Raw genomic sequence first — 23,325 nt, 5'->3', positions numbered from 1 at the left:
ATTGACTGGCTCTCCCCCTACAGCCAGAGCCAAAGGAGATTTTGAAGGTGTGCCAGGGTGAAACACTGGTACCAAAACAGATTTCCCAAAACCCCTCTGGCCCCATCACTGCCTGCTCACTGAACAGAGTCTGACTCCTTCACCTGCCATTCCAAGCTCTCCATGACACAGTCCAGCCGCCCTCTTCCTCTGTATCTTGCACTGCCAAGCTGACTGCTGCCAACCTAATGGCCTCTTAGCCCATCCTCAGCAGGTAGGTGCCGAATACCAGCCTCACCCCTGCCTGCAGTATAGCTCCTGGCCTTCCTAAGGATTAGGAAGTGAATCCTCGCTGAGTACCCAGAGTCATTTATTGCTCCCCTGAATGAATCTCTCAGCATGTCTTGACACGATTCTACTTCCTTGGCCCTTATTTAGCTGCACCTCGGTGTTAGTTTTGTTTGTTTTATCTCCCTGGCCACACTGAGCATTCTTCAAGGGAAAGGACTCTTTTGTCTTCTTTGAATGCACTGGCCTGGTGCAAGGCCTCTATGGTTGTCCTGGTATCCAGTCACCTTAGTGACCCTCATTCAGCGGCTGGAAGAATGAACAAATGGAGTTTTTCACAGCTGTGCTGTGTATAGATGCAATCCAGGAGAACTATAGTTTACATGGAAACTAAATTAGAAAGCAATTATACTCCCAAATAGGATTTTGTGCATCCCCTTGTGACTATCTCTTCCCTACAGCTTTTAAAATAAATTTTGATTTACAGCAACTTAATTTAGTCCAGAAAAAGAGATCTTAAGATGTTAGGGCTCACATTTAAAAACATAGTTGTGGATGTATTCAAAAATTATTAGAAGAAAAATATTGATGGCTATGACATTAAAAAAGATACTCTTACAACTCAACAATTCATTATCTGCCAAGAAGAGTTTTGTTTAAGAGATTTCTCTACTTTGATTGCCTGAAGGTTTGGGGCTTCTTTTCTCTTAGAATGAGGTTTGCATTTGGGACTTCAGGGAAATTGCCAACATTATCCCTTTGCATTTTTCTTAGTTGCTAAATTTTAGATGCAGCACATAAGGGGCTTTCAGAGAGCAACTAGAGGATTCTATTCCAATCTGCCAAATTATATAAACCATGCTGTGGTCTCTCTGAGTACTTGATATAAATAGAAAATTCTTTTTCTTTTCTTTCTTTCTTTCTTTTTTTTTTTTTTAGAAATGTGACAGGTCAGAAGATTAGAGGGTGAAATATATTGATAGGGGAAACTGTCTTGACAGTCATCAGTAAAATGGAAAATGTTCTTTCTGTCCATGCCAGTTCTTTTCTATCATGGTGCAGGGTGAACCTATAATAAGTGAATATTAAAATTCATAAATACATATGTAGTTCTGTATGTGATTCTCACAATCAAGAAAGTAATGCTTAATTGATTTTTTGAAAAGATTGACAAAAGTTAAAAAAAACCATTAGCTAGGTGAAGAGACTCAACAAAAATCAAAGTGAAAGGATACATTACAAATAAAAATAACTATGAGAACTATGAGACTGCTATGAAAAATTATTCACCAGTAAATTGGATCAGCTAGAAGAAATGTGTGTATTTCTAGAAACATAGCAACCTACCAGTACTGACTCATGAAGAAATAAAAAAATCTGAACAGACCTTAACTAGTGAGGAGATTGAATCAATAACCCAAAATTGATTAATAGAGAAGAAGAGTCCCAGATTACTGGAAAATTCTACCAAATGTTTAAAGAAGAATTAACATCAGTCATTCTCAAATTCTTTGAAAAAAGGCCAAGGAACACTTCCATATTCATTCTATAAGGCTAGCGTTACCCTGATGCCAAATTAAACAATATCTACTACAAGAAAATGATAAATTTCATCCCTAATGAATATTGATGCAAAAATCCTCAACAAAATACTAGCAAACCAAACTCAATATGGTAAAGGGATTATACATCATAACCAAGTGAAATTTACTATTGGAATGCAAGGATGGTTCAACATGTGAAAATCAATTGATATATGATATCATATTAACAGAATGATGAAGAAAAGCTCATGATCATCTCAACTGATGCAGAAAAGATTTGACAAGATTGAACACCCTTTCACAAACTAGGAATAGAAGGAAATTATCTCAACATCATAAAGGCCATGTATGACATGCACATAACTAACATACTCAGTAGTGAGAAACAGGAAGTTTCTGGGCTAGGATTAGGAACAAGGCAAGAATATCCACTCTTACCACCTCCATTCAACACAGGACTGGAATTCCTAGCCAGAGCAGTCAGGCAAGAGAAAGAAATAGAAAGGCATCTAAGTGGGAAAGGAAAAAATAATTATCTCACTTCACAGGTGACATCATCTAATGTAGAAAATCCTAAAGTGTCTACCAAAAAGGGGAAAAAAAAAACTGTTAGAGTAATAAATGGATCCAGCAAGGTTGCATAATACCATAATACAAATTCAACACCCCCAAATCGGTTGGCATTTCTATACACTAACAATGAGCAACAAGGAAATTAAGAAAATAATTTGACTTACAATAGAGTCAAAAAGAATAAAACACTTAGGAATAAATATAACCAAGAAGATAGAAAACTTGTACACTGAAAGCTACAAACAATGCTGAAAGAAATTAAAGGATATGTAAATAAGTGAAAAGACATTTTATATTCATGCAATGGAAGGTTTAATATTGTTAAAATTTCTACCATCAAAGGCAACCTACAGATTAAACCCGATTCCTACAAATGGCAAAGGCATGTTTTGCAGAGATAGAAAAGAGTTCTGAAATTCATTTGGAACCAAAAAGAAAACAAACAACCAACCCCTGGAGAGCTGAAACTACGATGAGAAGAAGCACAAAGCTGTAGACCTCACACTTCCTGATTTCAAAACATGTTGCAAAACTACAGCAACCAAAATAGTGTGGCACTTGTTTGAACACAGACATACAAACCAATGGCACCAAGTAGACAGCCCAGAAATAAGCCCTCATTTTATATAGTCAGATGAATGCTGAAAATTGGTCATTTATGACCAGTATGCCACTGATGGATGATAGCTCATTTAGAAAATGATCCATATGCAAAAATGGAGAGTGATGCCAATGGGAAAGGACAGTCTCTTCAACAAATGATGCTGGGAAAACTGGATATTCACCTGCAGAAGAATGAAGTTGAACCTTTGCCTCACATCAGATGTAATAATTTACTAAAAGGTATTATCGTCCTAAATGTAAGACGTGGAACTACAAAACTCCTAGAAGAAAACATAAGAGAAAAGCTGTAGCATAATTCACAGTAGTCAAGAGGTAGAAGCAACTTAAATGCACATTGACAGATTAATGGATAAAGAAAATGTGGGTACAGAGAGGGGGGAATATTATTCAGACCTAAAAAAGGAAAGAAAGTCCTTCATGTGCTACGACATGGATGAACTTGGAGAGCATCATGCTTAGTGAAATAAGCCAGTCACAGAAACTCAAATGCTGCCTGATTCCATTCATATGAGGAATTTAAAGTAATCAGACTCTTAGATACAGAAAGCAGAGTGGTGGTCTCCAGGGATTGGGGGAAAGGGAAAGGGGAGCTGCTATTCAATGGGTATACAGTTTCAGCTTTGCAAGTTGAAAAAGTTTTAGATGGTACAATAGCTTGCACATAGTTAACACTACTATACTAACAAGTGATTAAAATAATAAATTTTATGTAACGTGTTTTCGACTGTACACACATGGAGGTAACTCAAGAATGAAAAGGAAAAACAGCAACATTTAAATCACGAAGCAAGCATAAAGTGAACTGGTGGATTCAAGCCAATTTTGGGTTATGAAATTCAAGCCCCACAGAGGTGCAGCAAGGAATTGTCCATGTTGGACTGGGTTCGATGCAGCCTGTTGCAGTAGGCACAAGTCAAGACTAAGGCCGGGTCCTAGTTCTGCTTTCCATGGGGACAGCGACCTCTGTGGCCATCAGCATCCTCACGAGTATATGAGGAAGTAAACTGTGCCCTGTGAGACCCAACAGGAGAGAGGTGAGGCTTCTTAGCTGGGGTAGACTCCCAAGCAAAATCAGAGCAGGACAGTGGATGGGGGTTGGGGAACGGGCACCGAGGGGAAATGTAACCGGGCCAAAGGAGTGAAGGCCGTGGGAAGTTGTTGAGAAGCCAGATTGCGGAAGCAGGCGCTCGAGCTTGCACATTGACCTTGGTCCATCCTGAGTCTGTACCAAGCAGCCTGAAAATAGAGCCCTTCCAATGGGGTCTCTGGGTACTGAGAAGGCAGAGATGCTTAGCGAGACCACCTTGGTTGGCAACTCTCAAACTCTGTTGCACCTGAGAGAAGAGTGAATTTCCCCATCTGGTTCATGGCACCAGACCCGCACTGATCCTTAAAAGGCTCTCTCGTTTGATTTGTTGCTTCTTATTCTTATCCCACATGGCCGTCCCCTTGCGCCACGGGCTACCATTAATGTGTGTGTTATGTGCGCGCAGTTGCTATGTATTATTAAACACGATGGTTTGGAATGTGAGTGATTTAATACATAGGGGGTAGCAGTCGAGATCAGGGGTAGACACACTTTTTGTATAAAGGGCCAAAGAGCCAGGCACGGTGGCACACTCCTATAATCCCAGCGACTCAGGAGGCTGAGGCAGGAGGATCACAAGTTCGAAGCCAGCCTCAGCAATTTAGCAAGGCTCTAAACAACTCAGTGAGACCCTCTCTCTAATAAAATACAAAAAAGGACTGGGGATGTGTTTCTGTGGTTAAGTGCCCCTGGGTTCAATCCCTGGTACCAAAATAAATAAATAAAGAGCCGGAGAGTAAATGTTTTAGGCTTCACGGGTTGTGTAGTCTCCGTCGCAGTTGCCTGAGCTGCTGGAGTGCAAAAGTAGCCAAAGATTGATGTAAAAGATTGAGCCTGACTGTTTTCTAATGGAACTTTATTTATGGACACCAAAATTCAAATGTCATTTAATTTTCGATATGTCACAAAATACTATTCACTGGATTTTTCTTTCAATTGTTGAAAAATATAAAACCATTTTTAGGGGCTGGGGATATAGCTCAATTGGTAGTGCTTATGTTGCAAGCACAAGGCCCTGGGTTCGATCCCCAGCACCGCTAAAAAAAAAAAAAAAATTTTTTTTAGGTTGCAGGCCAGGTGAAAACGGGTAGGGGTCAGATTTGGCCCATGGGTGTGATTGACTTATCCCTTATTGAGCTCCTTACTTCTCAGCAGGTGAACCAGCAGCAGGGGCATCACCAGGGAGCTTGATAGAAATGCAGACACTCAGGCCACCACAGATTTCCTGGGTCAGCACTGCATTTTAACAAGAACCCCAGGTGACTTGCCTGCACACTCCTCTTTGGGAAGGGCTACCTCCTATTTTTCCCTGTCTCGTTTAGTGTTGCTTTAAAGATCTAACTACATTGCTGGATATTTTTTTAACGCATTGTTTCTAACTGCAGCATAGGATTTCTTCTTCACTTTTCCACCAAAAGCATCATGAGAGAAAAGCAAAGCTTTGGGGACATTTACAAAATTGGTGGTTGCCAAGGGTCTAAGGGTCTTCCAGGTTCTTGCTCCCCCAGCCCCTGACCATCTTAGGAAGGGAAGGGGAAGTTGCTGGAGCCTTTGAGGGCTGGGTGGGTCAGGAAGTCAGAACTCCCCTCAAAAATGCAGCCGTCTTCCTTCCTGCATTTGGAGGCAGCTAAACGTGCAGATGAGGAATAGACCAAGGGAAGGGCAGACTTCAGAAAACAGGAGACCATACAAGGCTGGAGAGCCTCCTTCAAGTGCAGGGGTGGGGCAAACGTTCTGCATCTTTGATGGAGGGAAGTATTCCATGATCCTCCTTGTTTGATTTTTTTACTTCTTTTGAGATTGACATTAAAGGGTAACTGAGATTGAATTTTGCCACCTGCACTGTTGACAGTGTCTGAACTTTTTATAGGCTCACCCTCTCTCCCTGGTACCCAAGAGTAGAACACAGGTGGAGCTATCTCCAGTAGAAGCAAGGTCTCACCTCCAGGGGACCGTGATAAATTGGAGTCTGCAGAAATCGAGACTCCAATTAAAAACTTGTGTGTTTAAGAGGTTACTGTTAGGGGCAGTTGTGGCTCGAAGATAGCTCCCAGAAAAACACTCCGCAGACACGAAGTCTCACACAAGGAACTTTATTTTATGTGGACTATTCACGTCCAATGGGGGAAAAGGAAAGAAGAAAAGAGAGAACATGGCACATGGTTTCTCTGATATTGGAATTTCCCGGGCTGAGAGGAACCAATCGGAGGAGAATTCTTACAGACTGAGTGATGGACCAATGACGTATTAGAACGTAAGGTGGGAGGCAGGAAGATTACGGCAGCATAAGCTGGAAATTCCTTTAACGGGAGAGGCGGGAAGAACACAGACTGACAGGTGGTTGGGAGGCTGGAAATTCCTGTAATGGGAGAGAAAGGTGGCTTTATACCTTACAGTTACCTTGTCCTCGAAGGGGCTGTGGACCTGGGGACCTGTGGTCACGCAAGGAGATTCCATGGTGAAAAGAAGTCTTTGGACCTGGGTTTGAGCAAAGCTCCACCAGCTTCATGGAATGTGGTTCTGAATGTGGCCTTTCACTGCTGGGAGCCTCCATTCTCCTCTTTAAAATGGGAATTATCCTATTTACATCTATGACGTCTCTGCCTAAATGAGATGCAGTGACGCAGTTGGTAACTCCATGTGCAAACGCTAATGTTGTTGATGGCAGCAAGGTGACAAATGTGGTTATGGGATTAAGGGTCTCTGTCCCACCTAGAAGTGGATGAAGTTGTTTTATGTCTCCCTCTCACTCCTTTCTCCAAGCCTTTCTCATAAGCCTTTGTCTCTCTTCTGTTCCTTAAAACATATCTGTCGGGCTGGGGTTGTGACTCAGTGGGAGAACGTTTGCCCAGCATGTGTGATTCTCAGCACCACATAAAAAAGTAGATAAAGATATCATGTCCATCTAATAGTAAATATTAAAAAAAATTAAATAAAAAAAATCTTCCATATCCCCACTTCACCAAAACCATTCAGAGAGGGAAAATGTTGAAAGAATCAAGTAGAACTGGGAGCCAGGTTGGCATCTGACCACAGATGACTCCATCCAGCCCTGCACACATGGAGACATCCTGGGGTACCACCAGATCCAGACCCCTCCCTCTAAGCATGTGGTGACCACACATTTCTATTTTCCTGTGGACTCTATTTGGCTTGGGCCGCCTGCTGTATTGACAGGGGTGGCCGCTTGCAAACCAAGTGTTTTACATGGATTCCTAGGGAATGCTGAGATGACCTGCACTCTTTATGAGGCCTGAGAAGATTTTTTAATCTGGGTCATTGGCTTTCAAGATCCCTCTTAGGTTCCTGGTGCATACAGCAGCCTGTGGAAAGGAAGGGAGAAAGGTAGGGCCAGTTATCCTGGAGCTGCCTGGACACTAGGGAGACCTTGCCGGGCCTTTTCCCCAAAGGTGCTGATTTGGCAGATCTGGGTGGAGCCTGGGAGCCTGTGTTTCTGAGGGGATCTCGCTGGTCTGGGACCACACACGGAGAAGCAAGGCTAATTGCAGCCTGCCAGCCAAATCCAGCCTGCCACCTGCATTTGTAAATAACGTTTTTGTGGAGCACAGTTATTCCCATGCATTTCCATATTGTCGGTGGCTGCTTCCATGCTACAGTGGCAAAATGAGTTGCTGTGACAGAGACCGTATGGCCCACAAAGCCGGAAATATTTACTGTTTGGCCCTTTACCCACAGAGCGTGCCAACCTCCGCTGTAGAGGTTCTTCACCTCCCTGAGCCCTGTGGTTCCAGGCACACACCCCACCCCTCTCCGGGCTCCCTTTCATTGGCTAAGTACTCTAAGACCCTTACCACCAAGACACCAGCTCTGCTAAGCACTGAATCATGTTTCCTGGAAGAAATAAACACAAGGACTAGTCGTCACTGCTGTTCACCTCGATTTTTGTAGATCACAAACCCTGCGGCAGCCTGGACGATGCCACACCCATCTTATGGAGGTGCAAACTGAGGCTTAGAAGGAGAAAGGTTGCCCATGGTCACAGGACCTATTAGGGGCAATCCCAGGTCTCTTATCCTTTCTACTACCTACCACACTGTCTCTTGTGTGCAAGACAACATTGGATGGCGTTTGGTGGATTCGTGGCCTACTGCAATGTAGCACATTACTTGAAACTTAATGACTTAAAACAACAGTGGATATTCATTATCACTCTTTGGGTTAGGAATTCAGAAGCAGGCTGGCTGGGCGGCTCTGGCCCAGGTGGTTTTCTGAGGTGCAGTCAGACGGCAGCCAGGGCTGTAGTTATTGAAGACCTGACTGGAGCTGGAGACTCTGCCTCCCGGGGGCTTCACTCATGTGACTGGCAGGCTGGTGCAGGCTGTTGGTGGGAGGCCTCGGTTCCTTCCCTGTGTCCTTGCAACATGGCAGTTAACGTCTCCAAAGCCAGTGATCCAAGAGCCAGATAGCCAGGGGGACACTCTGGCCTTCCAAGTCACATAGTATCTTTCTGTCGCATTCTCTTCATCAGAGGCAAATTGTTTAGTCCAGCCTACATTCAAGAGGAGTGTCTGCGAGTGTACGGACATTTAAACACCCACCCAGTGAGCAGGTTTTCATTTCACTGCCTGCTGGGAATGTCAGGGTCCTGTGGTATTGCCTCTCAGAGCTGGCCTTTACTTGATCAGACTGAAGTCCTAAGCAAGAGCAAGGGGAGTCACAAGTCTAGACTTCAAGCTTGTTCTGCCTGGAGCACACAAAGGACTTCACAGTGGTGCTTAAGAAGGGGTCAGAGAGGGCCACAGGGACACACCCACCCCCGTGGCATGCTTGAAAGAGGAAAGACCTTCGTGTGGCTTGAAATCCCCCAGGTGACTTGGATGTGCTTCTCCTTAGTGCTGGGCCCCCTTTCCCACTGATATTTCTATCCTTCCTATTTCCCAGACTAGGAAAGCAAAGGCTTAAAGAGCCAGGTGCCTGGCTGGAGAAAGCGCCCAGGCCTGAAGCCCCTGGGCTGCACTGGTCGATGCTCCACACAGTTCTCCCGGAGAGCATTAAACATGCCTCCGTAGAAACTCTGCAGGGGCTCAAGGAGGAGGCTGTGAATGTGTGGATTGAATTTGCCCTTCCAAGTCTTGATGTTAATTCATCCTTATCTCCGCCAGCTGACTGCATTTTGTGTCAGACGTGTTTCCAGGCAACGTCTGGGACTAATGGGTGAGAGGCAGGTTTATTCTTCCACATCCTGCCACCTCTGTGCTGTGCACCTTCCGTGTAGAAACGCATTCAGACAGATGGCCAGCTCTCTCTCTCCATTGAGCAGCGGCCAGCCAGAGTGCCTTCATAAGCAGTGTTTGGATACCCTCTAGTGGATAAGCAGAGATGGTCGCCATGCTTGCTGAGTAGAACTGCCAGGCGGGACCAGAGGAGATGACTGGCTTCAAGATCCTCTTGACTCTGTGAAGCAAATACCGAGCAGATGTAGGCAGAGGGCAGCTTGAGGATAATGTGGTTCCTTGATGGTCCTGGAAAGGGATTCACTCTTGTCCTACATCTTCTCCAGCTTGATATAAAAACCTGGTGGGTTTGAAAAAAAAAATGCAAGAAATAAGATAAATGATTGTATACGTTTGTATGTGTGTATATTTCCAGATGCAGAGAATATGTATGATGGTAAACAGGAATTGGCAGACTTTTTATATAAAGGAATATTTTAGACTTTGTAGCCAAAAAACTGTGTACTCTGCCTTTTTTATTTAAAAAAAAAAAAAAAAAAAAAAAGCATAGGTACTATATAAATGAATGAGCATGGAGTGGTCATGGGCCATAGTTTGTCAACTCCTGGTGAAGAAGGAGAAACTGAATCATGTTTATCTCTCCTGGTGGATGGTAAATTGCTCAGGTGCATAGACCTGCGCCTCACTTATCTTTTCCCCCCGCAGACCCAGCACTGTGCCTAGAGGCAGCATGTGGTCAGAAGTTGCTGATCCAAAATTTCTCTTATGTCAGCCTCTGTTATGCGTGAACTGTCTTTGAGGATTTCCTGGAATTTATTGAACAAAAAGCAGCATGCTTTCCGAATTGGATGTTAAGTCATCAGAGAAACAGGACTAACTGCCCTCCCTGTTGTCTTTCTATTTGTCTCTAAAGCGAGCCAAGATGCTACCTGAGAGACCAGTAGATAAAGAGGCCTCCTGATGACCAGCTTTATCCCATCTGAAGAGGACATTCCTTGAGTCGGGTAGCAACGGACAGCTTTGGGGAGTCCTGTTGTGCAGAACCAGGGGTAGTTTGCACTGAGGCATCTGCTACTTTCTTTTTTCTTTTTTTAATTTTGTTGAGTTGGAGATAGACACAATACCTTTATTTTATTTTTTTTAATGTGGTGCTGAGAATCGAACCCAGTACCTCATGTATGCTAGGCAAGTGCTCTACCACTGAGCTACAGCCACAGCCCACATCTGCTACTTTCACTAGAACCTACTTATGTCCACAGATTTGCACTTGGGTGGGGACTGGCTGGGGCATTCTAGGTAATGCTACATCTCTAATGCAACCAGAAAACAACAGGAGGGCTGGGGTGTAGCTCAGTGGTGGAGTGCTTGCCCAGCATGTGGGAAGACCTAGGTTCAGTCCTCAGTTCTAAGTGAAGAAGAGAAACAGGCAAGCAAATAAATAAGCAGGAGTCAGCTTTTCTGTCACACACCAGCCTCTTCAGCATTGTACCTGGCTATTCCTAGAAAGTAGCTTTATGGTCTGCCAAACGGTGTTGTTTCTTCAGTTATTAATCACAGTAGCTATCATTGGTAGAGCATATTGTCTCGTCGTGTGGATTTTGGAAAATACTTATTATGCCAGAACTGTATAGATGAAGACAGAGAAGTTAAGTGGAGCATGATGTTGATAATTATGTAGCATGAGGGCTAAAAAGCTTGGACTCAGTTATTTGACTCGTGTGCCTCAGTTTCCCCATCTAAATTAATCATGATCAAAGTTGTTTCAGGGGACAAGCTATGAGGTTCAAATGAAGCATTTCCTTGCCCTGTAGTAGATATTACGCTGTTGCCTGGGGTTTGAGCACACATGAAAAGTGCTTGATAAATATTGGTTGAATAAGTAAGTTGTCTGCTAGTCACACAGTGAGAATTCAAAGCCTGAATCTTTCTACTGGTCCAGATGGCCTTGACATTATACCATTAAACCAAATAGCAACAGAGGAGATGGTGACCATGGCCCTGAGGCAGGCCTGTGGCATTCAGCATGTCTACACAGGGCAGGGACAGGAGCTTAGGGTCAAATATCCCCAGTTCACTTAACCTGAATCTTGTTGGTAGTACTGCTCACTGAAGAGCCTTCAAGATGAGTCCATAAATCCAGGGTGGTAGAAATAGGTAAGATTCCCAGGCTCCATACAGGTGTGGAAAGCTTGAATTACAGAGAAGTATTAGTGTTTAACCTGAGAAAGGAAGAGAGGAGGCACACCTGACAGATATGATAAACCCCGGTAATAACTTTAGAAAATAGCCAAGTGCGGTGTAATCCCAGCTGCTTGGGAGGCTGAGGCGGGAGGATCGCAAGTTTGAGGCCAGCCTCAGCAACTTAGTGAGGCCCTACGCAATTTATTGAGACCTTGTCTTTAAATAAAATATAAAAAGCACTGGGGGACGTGGCTCAATGGTTAAGTGCCCCTGGGTTCAATTCCCATACCAAAATAAATAAATAAATATTTAGAAAATAGCAATAACTGGCATCATACCTCACTCATACCAAGCACTGTTGTGCACACATTGCTCAACTCATTTTTCCCTTCCACCACCCTGTGAGGGAAACTTCGGTATTACCGTTTGATAGATGAGGAAACCGAAGCTCAGGTAGCAACTTGACTGAGGGACAGGACTGGAACCCAGGTATGGGTCCAACCATAACCATGAGTGGTAGCATCCCCTCAGTCTGAGAGGAAGGAAAAGGAAAGAATGCATCAATAAAGAAATCAAGATGTCCGTCTGAATTAAGATAGCATTGGACTGAAAGATACCACTGAGCATGCGTTCTGCTCTGACCTTTAACCAGCTCTGTCACCCTGGGCCGGTTGCTGCTGAAAATTGCCTTAACTTCTCAGCAACTATAAAACAAGTAGCTAATCAATTCCAGTGAAAACGTTGCGGGGCCCTCCATCCACTGATGGAATAAGTCTAGACTTCAGGAAATAGCGCCATCCTTGGAGACAGGTGTCAGATGCGGAGCATGGGTCAGCCTCCTCCAAAATTGGCCTTCCACTCAGCCTTTGCGTAGGAGGTCAGGACTGACAGGAGACACACATTACCAGCTGGAATGTCTCTCAGAGGCTTGTTCCTTCCACCCTCAAAATTTTGCCTGATTAACTCCTTTTCACCTATTTAAGCCTCAAACTTCCTTCAACCGCCCAAACTTGGTTGGGTCCTTGTACTTTGCATTCCCATATCAACCTCGCTTGTTCGTCTAGATTCATCACAGTCTGTAATTAAATATTGATTGATGTAACTTCTCTGGGAGCAGCAACCATGTTAGTTTCCCCCCATCTTTGCACTGCTAGCAAGAACTCGGGAAAATTTTTGAATGAATGAATATTGCCGTATGTTTACCATATCAAACGTATGTCAGGAGAAGAGCAGCCAGGCAGAGCAATATTTGGTTGGTTCTCATGGTAGGGTATAGCAAAGTAAATCTACAATAGCCGACTTCCACTGCCACTTTATTGAGATGAATTTGTATGATAATATGACTTAAGGTCCCAAGAGTTATTTCAAAGGTACAATGTTCTCAGGTTCACACCTGTAGCAATGCAGTTCCTCTGAGCAAAATCTGCTGGGAACACAGGTAGATTGGTCCTAGGGAACCTCATCAAAAATCACCTGTTTTCCGGGCTAGAGTTGTGGCTCAGTGGTAGAGCGCTTGCCTAGCATGTGTGAGGCACTGGGTTCCATCCTCAGCACCACATAAATAAATAAATAAATAAATAAATAAATAAATAAATAAATAAATAAATAAATAAATAAATAAATAAATAAATAAATAAATAAAATAAAGTTATTTTTAAAAATCACCTGGTTTCAAAGCTAAAGTATAGGTGTAATAATGGTGCTTCTGTCAATCAAAACTAAAGTCAGAAGTAAATTGGCCAACTCATGCTATAGCATGTGGCATTTCCTGCCCCACCAGCAGTGCCTAGAAAACCCCCTGTGTTGGTAGGTAGGAATAAATGAATAAATCCCACCAGGAGAATACCTCCTCATGTCTATCATTTTAACACTACCATCAGATAAATCTGAACAGCAGACTTGTTGTCACAAAGCTCAGACTTGATTCCTCAGGAGAGTCCTCTGGGATAAACTTATTTCTTTTGGTATGGTTTTGAAAATGTAAGAAATCTGTTTTCTTAGTTCTCAGAATGTCAGAATGAAGACAATGTGGACATAGGTTATACACACAAAGAGTGGAGGAGGAGGGGGGCTGCTGGAATCCATTCACTGAGAGCCATAGAGGTGACCGCTAATGATTTTCAATTTAAAATAAATTCTTCATAGAAAACCACAAATAGCCAGTTGTGGTGACACATGCCTGTGATCCCAGTGGCTTGGGAGGCTGAGGCAGGAGGATTTCAAGTTCAAAGCCAGCCTCAGCAACTTAGCAAGGTCCTAAGCAACTCAGTGAGAGCCTGTCTCTAAATAAAATACAAAATAGGGCTGGGGATATGGCTTAGTGGTCAAGTACCCCTGAGTTCAATCCCCAGTACCAAAGAAAGAAAGAAAAAAAGAAGGAAAAGAAAAGAAAACCACAAATATCCTACACCATCAGAATAGGAGTGGGCAATCTCCTCCTATAGGACAAGATGGTAATTGAAATATGTGATGTTTGTGTTGACCCTGGATCATCAAAAGGAATTAGGAATACTATATTTCATTTGAAAGGGGAAATACAGAAAGGCCCTCAAGTGAGCTAATTGCCCTATTGTTCAGGAGAGAAACTGGAGAAGAAGCTGATTAGTTAAAAAAAAAAAAAGATCTCTAGCATCTGTCAAAAACAACCTGGCAGATCATTAAACTATAAAAAAATTAATAAAATAAGGATGGATATTGTCACTTTTGTTCTGGAAGACAGTTCTGGACATTCTAGCCAAAGCAATAATGGAAAGAGAGAGAGAGAGAGAGAGAGAGGAAGAAAAAAGGAAAGAAGGAAGGAGGGAGGGAGGAAAGAACAGGCATAAATATTGGAAAGCATCAAAGCACATATCTTAGTCAGAAAAGTGTAGGAAATCAACTGACATCAGTAGGTTGATAAAGTACCTCTAGAACTAAAAGGCTTGTAACAAGCAGCTCTTCTCACCCCCATATCTCCTTAGTCCAGCAGCCTCCCTTCCCAGAGGTAACCACATGAGTTACTTCTGGCTTTACCCACATTCATAGTTGTAAATATGTGAGCTGCTGTCTTCAATTTTACATGATAACTGGTAACTTCCTGTCACTTTTTGTCTTAGCTCAAACTGCCGAAATACCACAGTCTGAGTGGCTTATGCAACAGGAATTTATTTCTCACAGTTCTGAAAACTGGAAGTCCAAGATCAGGGTATCAGCAGGGCAAGTTTCTTTGAGTCACAGAGAGCTGCCTTGTTGTGTCCTCACATGGCTTTTCCTTGGTGCCTGTAGTGGCAGAGAGACAGAGAGAAAGAAGAAAAGCAAACTCTCTGATGTCTTTCTTCCAAGCCCAGTAAATTCCATCATGAATAACCCACCCTCATGACCTAAGTCTAATTGTGATGGCAAAGCCAGACCCTGGTTGTGAAATGAAATTACAAAAACATTATGGTAGGAGATCAGTGCCTGGGGAAGGGGTCGGTTCCCCTCCACTCTCTCAGTTTTTCTCCATGGAGCCTAATTAACCATGGGTCCCTACCTTTTTTTTTTTTTTTTTTTTTTTGCGGTGCTGGGGAAGGAACCCAGGGCCCCCAGCCCAGGTCCCTACCTTTTGCATTGTCAATAACTGCCCTAAGAGCCTGATTACTCCCTCTTGAAATGTAACAGATGCCTGTGAAAAGAGCTGTTTCTTCTGATCTGTTCTGTGAGCTTGCTTTATGTTAGAGACCCTGCCAAAGGCCTTCAGCCCCAGAGATTAGGAATTTTTTTTAAAAAAGAGGAAAAAGCCCCAATGATAGGATGGGTCTAAGATGGTGTCAAATAACCCATAAATATTGTGAGAAACTGTGGATCAGGGCTCATTATTTGGAGTTTTCGTTTTCCTTTCCAAGTGCTGCTTGCTGCTTCTCGACCAGTCTGTTTCCCAAAACATAATTACCACCTAAAGACCCACCTCCTAATACCACCACACTGGGAATTGAAACTTCCACAAATGAATTTTACCAGAGACACGCTTCAGTCTGTGGCACCATGTCTATCATTTTCTTTCTCCATATTATCATTTAAGTCAATATTCAGTGTTTTTAATCATCTTTATGCAGATATTAGGTCTGAATTTTTTAGTGAACAGTAACTTTTTTGTGCGTATGTGACTCTGGGGATTGAACCTAAGGATATTCTACCACAGATATACATCTCCAGCCCTTTTTATTTTTTAAGACAGGGTCTTGCAAAGTTGCCCAAGCTGATCTTGAACTTGAAACCCATCTGCCTCAGCCTCCCAAGTAACTGGGACTATAGGCATGCACCATGCCTTTCTTTTGTATATAACTTATACTGAGGTATATATAATAACATAGTGTCATTGTTTAATTTGTTCAGTTTTCTTTGTAGCTAATGGTCTTACATTTTTCCAGTAACCTCCCAGTAAAGTTTTCTTGCAGGTAAATCACACCAGATAATCAGCAGGTGAAGAAGGGATGTGCCTTAGTCATGATGATGACAGTCTGTAATCTTGTCTTCTGTCTGACCTGGTCCCTCTCCAAGTCTGGGCACCTCTTCTGTGTGAATTTCCCGTCATCTTGGGGATGACCTTCACCTCTCTTTTGTGGTTCTTCTGTTGGATTATTTAGTATTTCCTTCTTCAAATCTTATGTCCTTATTTTGGTGTAGATTCCTGAGAAAGAATGCATGAGACAGGAGGACAATTTTTTAGACATTGCATATCAGAAAAAAAAAAAAAAAATGCATTCTCTTCTTGCTCTTCATTGATAATCTTCCAGATAATTTCTAGTTAGAAATCATTTTCCCCCAGGAATTTGAAAGCACTGGCCATTGTCTTCTCTAACTATTCACTTTTAGAATGAATTAAAATCCATTCTTGCTTCTGATCCTGTGTAGATAATCTGTTCGTTCTTTGTAGAAATTTGTTCCTTTAATTCTGAGTTTTCTTGAGTTTTGTGGTTGGTTGGTTTCTTTCCTTCCATGTTCTCCAGTCTGTGTCCTGAAACTTAGTAATGAGATGTTTGGCCAATCCTGAACCTGTCTTCTGACTTTCTGTAGTTCATCTGGTGTTTGGGGGTTGTTTGTCTTATTTTTGTCTTTTTGCTGTGTTTCTAGGTTTTCTCAATTTTACGGTGTAACGTTTCTTTTTTTTTTTAATATATTTTTAGTTGTTGTTTATTTTATTTACTTATATGTGGTGCTGATAATCGAATCCAGTGCCTCACACATGCTAGGCAAGCGTTCTTCCGCTGATCTACAGCCCCAACCCCCTAACGTTTCTTTTGAGTTGTTCATTTCTGCTATTCTAACTTTAGTTTCAAAACCCATTTTTATTTTTGAAGAACTATTTGTCCTTCTCATACCCCGCTACTTCTGTCTCACTACTCTACTACCTCTTCTCTCTAGGATGCTGAAGATTCTTTTCCTGGGATGTTTTCTTCTCCCTCTTCCAAGGTGCTTTCTCCCAGTTTGTGTTGGTCCCAGCTCCCGTCCTCACCAACAGGCTTTGCTGTCTCCATAGATCTGGGAAGCTAGGTTGTCTGCCCATGTTTTGAGAGTGCAAAACTGTTAGGATGCTCTGAGCATGTGAATGGGGCTTATCAGCCTTGAACTTCACTGGGGATTGACCTAGCTGAGCTATGTGCTGAGGAATCCTGGAACTCGGTATGGTTAGCTTTTTTCTTTTGCATTAATTAAGACCTGGCTACTAGCAATCTGAGATCCAAGTAGAGGGAAACAGTTAGTGATTAAAAGTGTGGGAGAGGGAGAGTCTTCTCATTGAATTTAAAGCTTTGTTTACAGTCTGATGGTGAAATTTCAACCATGTCCCTCGATTCAGAGGCTTGATTTTGTTTTACCTTCTGTAGAGTGAGTCTCAATCAGAAGTGATTTTTGCCTCCCATATTTGGCAATGTTTGGAAATATATTTGGTTGTCATCAAAAGGGGAGAAGTGGAGGTTTGCTGCTTCCACCTAGCAAGTAAGAGGACAGGGATCCTGATCCACACGTCCTCTAGTGCCCAAGACGGTCCCCTCCTCCAACAAGGAATTATTGACCCACCATGTCAATAGGGTTGAGAGTGAGGAATCCTGACCTAGAGAATAAACCTTCAAATTAATGAAGAGGTGAGGAGTCAGCCTGCAGCTAGGAGCAGGGCAGAAGGTCAAGACCTAGCCACTCTCATACAGCCTTCCACTCCTCCCCCATATTGCATTTGCTGCCCCCCTGGACCCTAGCCTAGGCTCCCTGTCCCAGAGATACCAGATCTTTTCAGGCTCTGCAGTGAGGTTGGTTTTGTTCTTTTTTTTTTTTTTTTTTTTTGTGCTGGGGATTGAACCCAGGGCCTTCTGCTTGCAAGCCAAGCATTCTACCGACTGAGCTATCTCCCCAGCCCCTGGTTTTATTCTTGACTTCCCTGCTAGCCAGCTTACCCTGTAGCCCTCTCAGAGGGGCTAAGTCCACAATCCCTTGTCAATATGTTTTCTAAGCTCCCCAAAATGTGTTCCTTTTGCCTCCTGATAATTTTAGAAGGGTTTGGGGAGGAAGCAAATTAGATTCTTTTGTTCAGTCTGACATCTTTATCCAGAAGCCTAAAATACATTAAATGCATGCATACGCTATACTGGTTGACACAGACATGGTAATGACCGTGGATGAGTGGGGTGGAATAAAATTTGAGAAGTCCAGAAGTTGAGCCCCAATATATGGGAAGTCACCAATAAGTGATATTTAGGTCAATTTGCCCTTCTCAACTTGCATATAAAAGTCCATTCAAGTTGCATTAAAGGTGTAAACACATATGCAATTACAAAAGAAGATACAGGAGAATGTTTTTATAATCTTTTGTTGAGGAAGACTTTCCTAAGTGGGTAGATATAGAAGAAGAGTTAAGGAAACCAATGAATGATGTAAAACTTTAAAACTCCTATTGACAAAAGACTCCATGACACTAAAAAACCAAAACTAAATGGGGAAAATATTTGCCGCATACACCGTTGGTTGCTATCCCTCTTATGTAAAGATCTCACAATTAGAAAGCATTTTTTTAACATATCAATTAAGAAAAGCTCTGTAAGTGACCAATAAGCATTTGAAAAAAAAATACTTAGTGATGTTTAGTACAAATCAGGAAAATGCAAATTAAAGCAGAAATAAGAACATTAAGTATCAGTGGTCCATAATGTGCCATCCCTGGATCCTGCAAAGCATTACCAGGTGAACTTGCTAGAAGTGCAGATTCTCACTCAGATCGACCCTAGATCAGGATCACAGACTCTGGGAGAGAGGCTTTGCAATCTGGGTAAGCAAGCCCTCCAGGGGATCCATGTTTGAGAACCATTGCTGTGTAGTGTAGCCAGGAAAATGAAGGAACCACATTCTGTATTGTTTCTGACTCTCGGTATTGAGTGAAGGAAACTGGGTGTGTTAGTACTTACTGTATGATTCCATCTCTGAAGAGGGAAAGCTAGCAAAACTCATCCAGGAGGCTAGAAATCAGAATCCTTTGGCTGGGAGAAGCAATAACTAGAAGCAGGTGCTGGCTGTAGTCTATTTCCTGATGGGGAAGGTGGTTACATGAGTTTGTTAAGTTAGTGGAAATTCACCACACTGTTCGCTTAACCATTGAGCCACAGGTCTCACTGAGTTGCTCAGGGCCTCACTAAATTGCTGAGGCTGTTTCTGAACTCAAGATCCTCCTGCCTCAGATTCCCAAGCCATTAGGATTATCACTCTTTTTTTTTTTTTTTTCTTTAAAGTTAAGTTTTTAAGCATTCAAAGCATAGAAGTCAGCCACATGTGGTGGCACACACCTATAGCCCCAGCTTCTAGGGAGGCTGAGGCAGGAGGATCACTGGAGCTTACAAGTTGAAGACCAGCCTGAACAATATTGTAAGACCCTCTCTCAAAAACAAAATAAAAAATATGGTAATATAGTTCAGTGAGAGTATAAGGGGAAAAGCATGTATATGCTGATGAGAAGGTAAATGAGTATAAGGTTTTGGGAGAGTGATTTGGCAGCATCTCTACAGCTTAAAATAGTCTAGAAATTCTGCCTGTAGAACTGTATTCTGGAATTCAGGTATGCAGAGGTTATATTGTAAGAATGTTCCCTGGGCATTTCTGTACAAACATAAAGGAGATAACCTAAATTTCCCTCCATAGGGGACTGGTTACATGAATTATGGAGAACTAGGCAACTATTAAAATTGACCTAGCTCTGTATGTAGTAGGCAGGATGTCCTCCATGGGATTGCTTACTGAAAGAAGCAAGTTATAGGCACCATGTGCAGAATGATCCATATTTATAAAGGGAGAAAGAAAAGGGCACTCAGGTGGTGGTTGTGAATGCAAGAGAAAAGGTTGGGAAAATTGTTGATATTGATTTTTTTTTCTTAAATTTCCAACTCGTGGATAAACTTCCATGTTAATTTTTTACCTGTATTTATCACTCTTGAATTTTTTTTAAAGTCATTTTTACTGTTCAAAAACACTCTTAGCCTTACAAAATGCAAACCAGGGGAAAATAATAGCATGCGAGCAGAGTAAGCAAATAAAAATCTAAGATCTTTCTTAAATGTACACACATTCACATGCATACAGGAGATGAGTGACATTTTTGCAGAGTGATCTTCATCACTGCTGGTTATAGAGGGAGATAAAAGGTTTGCCTGTAGATAGATTTCACTTACCTTGGAAATTCACTGGGGTAGAACAATCCTTCCCTTGACAGGGACATTCTTTTTACTATGTTTGCTGGTGAGGTCAGGGGCCAAGTATTTCTACTCTTTGAGAGACAGCTCAGTTAACAATATCCTGCATGTGAAAGTGACCACCGCAATGCAGCTCTGGACAACAGGCTCCGTTTGCTTATTAATGAAAAACGTTTTTGTTATTTATAGTCAAGAGCTGTCAGATGAACCTTAAACCTTTGCAGTCCTGGAGAAACGCGATAAACACATTTGCAGTACTTCATTCACTGTTGTTTCCTGTGTGAATCATCAACAAAAGGCCCATCTGACCCTTTCAGTTTGAATCAAGAGGCCCAAAATGTTGTTTCAGATGCTGTTGTGCTGGATTACACCCATTACCAATCTTACTGATCCAAGGGAATGTCAAACATAGGGGTATAGATTACCTGTCAGTTAGGATGAATTCGGACTCAAAATCCCTATTAGTGTGAGGCTTAGTGCTTTCTGGAATTACATCCATTTTGTACATCTTCACTTTCAATAAATTTTATTGCCACCGATGTAAGCACAAAAACACATCTCCATTAAGCACCTTTTCTTTGGGATCCATATACAACATCAAGGAGACAAAAAGAAAATGTCAATGTTCAACTCTAAAGAAGAGAAACAGCAAAACTCAGAGTCTGTCACCTGCTCCCCAGCACAGGCATACAAACTTTTACAGAGAGGTGTGCATCTCTCAGGAAGCAACTGTAGGATGTGCCTGGGATCCTGTCTGAGGCTTTGTAACCCTCACCAAGGTCTTGCTTCTTAAAGAACGGCCCAAATCTCCTCCCTGTAGCATCTACTTTTTAAAATCCCTGTTGCTATGGTTTAGATGTGGTGTCCCCCAAAGACTCACGTGTAAGACAATGCAATAAGGTCATAGTCTTAACCTAATCAGTGAATAAATCCCTAATGGGATTAACCGAGTGGTAACTGGAAGCAGGTGGGGTGTGGCTGGAGGATGTGGTTCATTGGGGCAGGGCTAGGGGGTATATATTTGTATCTGGCAAGTGGAGATTCTCTTTCTGCTTCCTGATCGCCTTGTGAGCTGCTTCCCTCTGCCATACTCTTTTTGCCATGATGTTCAGCCTCACCTGGAGCCCCTGGGGCAATACCTTGCTGTCTGTGGATGGAGACCTCTGAAATCGTGAACCCTTAAATATAAACTTGTTATATTTAAATTGTTTTGATCAGGCCCTTCAGTCAGTCACTGCAGCAAAAAAAAAAAAACTGACTAAAACACCTGTCTTGAAGGTCCCCAGCCACCTCAAACTTGGCAGATGGAGAACTAAGCTCACCGACAACACCCACTCCCTCAACCTTCCCTCCTTTATGGTTCCACTTCCTAACCCTTTCCAGAGACCTGGGACCAGTCATCCCACTTTATCCTTCACACCATCATATCTAATCTATAAAGTCCTGCCTACTCCTGAAATTTGTCAGGCATTCACTCACTGTTCAAAATTCACTACCACTGCACTGATTTTGAAGACACCCGCTTCTCCCACTTGGGTTCTGGCACCATCTCTGAACTTGTCACCTCAGGCCAATTCCTTATCCCTCCCTCCGCATGTCCATTCTCCGCATGCAGCCAGTGTGATCTTATAAAAAAATTAACCAGAGCTCATCACCCTCTGCTTAAAACCCTCACCCTTAGGATAAAGTACAAAATCCTTAGGTCTCTTGGACCCGCATCATGTGACCCTTCCCAGCCTCGCTAACTTTTTACTCCCTGTCCTAACCTACTACACTTTCCTTCCCATTTTGGAAGGCAGCCAAGCCCTCCCTACCCCCAGACCTTTGCTCATGCTGCACTCCGCAAGAGCGTTGCTTTCCCGCCTGTCTCAGGAGCTTATCAGTCTTCAGGTTTTCCTCGGTGTGGCCTTCTCTGACATTTCTTGTACTTGCCAATGAGGTGATGTCCCCCTAGGCTGGAACCTGACCGTTTTCCTGCACAGTGCTTTTCACAGTTGTAATTAGTCAGATGTTCCCACCTCTAGATTTTAAGGTGTTTACAAGCAGGGTCTGTTCAATTCATATCCCACTGATTGTCAAGGCCCGATGACCAGAAGCCTGACATTTGTAGATGCTCAAGTGATACACAAATGAGTCACATTTACCTTCCTAGCTTTGTGTGATTTTTAGTGTTACTTTAGAATTTGTTCTGCGGACTGCAAAGAAAGCTAAAACAGAAGTGAAATATTTTGTCCTGAGTCACACAGCAAGCCAGCATTTATAGCCAGAATCCACCCTGAACTCCTGGTGGTGTCCCCTAGGGATGTGGTACAGACTCTTAACTTTTCCATGACTTAGGAATAAAGTCCTTCTGGTCCCTGGAAGGTGCTGGAATGCAAGTGTCTACCTGCCACTGGCCTTCCTTTGCTCAGGACTCTGGATACCTCCAGTTTAGGTCAGTTTCTTGTTCCCTGATGCAGTCCTCCAGGATTCAGCAGGTCACATTGATGGGGCTTTGGCTCTGGCCTTGCTCTGCAGTGGTGAAGAGTTGAATGACTGTTGCTGGGACAAGTTGCAACTTGTGATAAGATGCCAGCCAAGTGTCATGTCTGCACGGGGCCCTTGGCTTGCTCTTCCTCTGACAGCTCTCTCAGGCTACCGCTCTCTGCCATCTGTGAGGAGGGCAGTGGTGGCAGGCAGGGAATGCCCAGAGGCTCAGAGCTTGGGAGCAGATCGGTTCCAGAACCACCTCTGAGTGGACCTGCAGTCTTGTTTCCTTGACAAGTACCAGCCTGAGAGCAAATTCCAGCCACGGATGCTCTTTTGCCCTGAATGGTGTTTCAAGACTCTTAATTGGTGCTAATATTTTTTAAAAAGATTATCATGGGCAAACTTGAGTTTTTATGTTCTCCTAGGGAAAAGAGGGGGAGATTTGTGGAAACCAGCCCCCTGAAATCGGCCGATGCTGCATAGAGAGTGCCCCCTTAAAACAAGACATGGATTTTCTCATTTGCCTTGGGTCCCTGCCCTCCCTGCTAGGTTCATTGACCTTACCCTCCTGGCATTTGTGAGCACAAGAGTTTGCAATCCCTATTTTTAAATCACATGTTTGTATGTGTAAGTATTCGAGAACGTTGTTGTCGACACTCTGTATAATTATCTCCTTCCCCCCCTCCTTTCTTTTCCAC

At 42.9% G+C, this 23,325-nt stretch overlaps 1 protein-coding gene and 1 long non-coding RNA gene across 2 annotated transcripts in view; one reads left to right on the top strand and one right to left on the bottom strand.

Annotated features, from left to right (window-relative positions):
* The window catches only part of CMTM8 (CKLF like MARVEL transmembrane domain containing 8), a 100,637-nt gene that overhangs the window by 66,513 nt on the left and 10,799 nt on the right, over positions 1-23,325 (top strand). The gene's annotated exons all lie outside the window — the stretch shown is intronic.
* LOC306645873 lies at positions 10,103-23,325 on the bottom strand. The gene is made up of 3 exons (XR_013759750.1): positions 20,138-23,325; positions 14,626-14,729; positions 10,103-11,478 (listed from the first exon to the last, which is right to left on the bottom strand). It is a non-coding gene; the product is annotated as an uncharacterized lncRNA (long non-coding RNA).

This window comes from Sciurus vulgaris, assembly GCF_902686455.1.
Source record: "Sciurus vulgaris genome assembly, chromosome: 16".
Taxonomy (NCBI): domain Eukaryota; kingdom Metazoa; phylum Chordata; class Mammalia; order Rodentia; family Sciuridae; genus Sciurus; species Sciurus vulgaris.
This window is presented reverse-complemented; position numbering and strand designations above follow the sequence as displayed.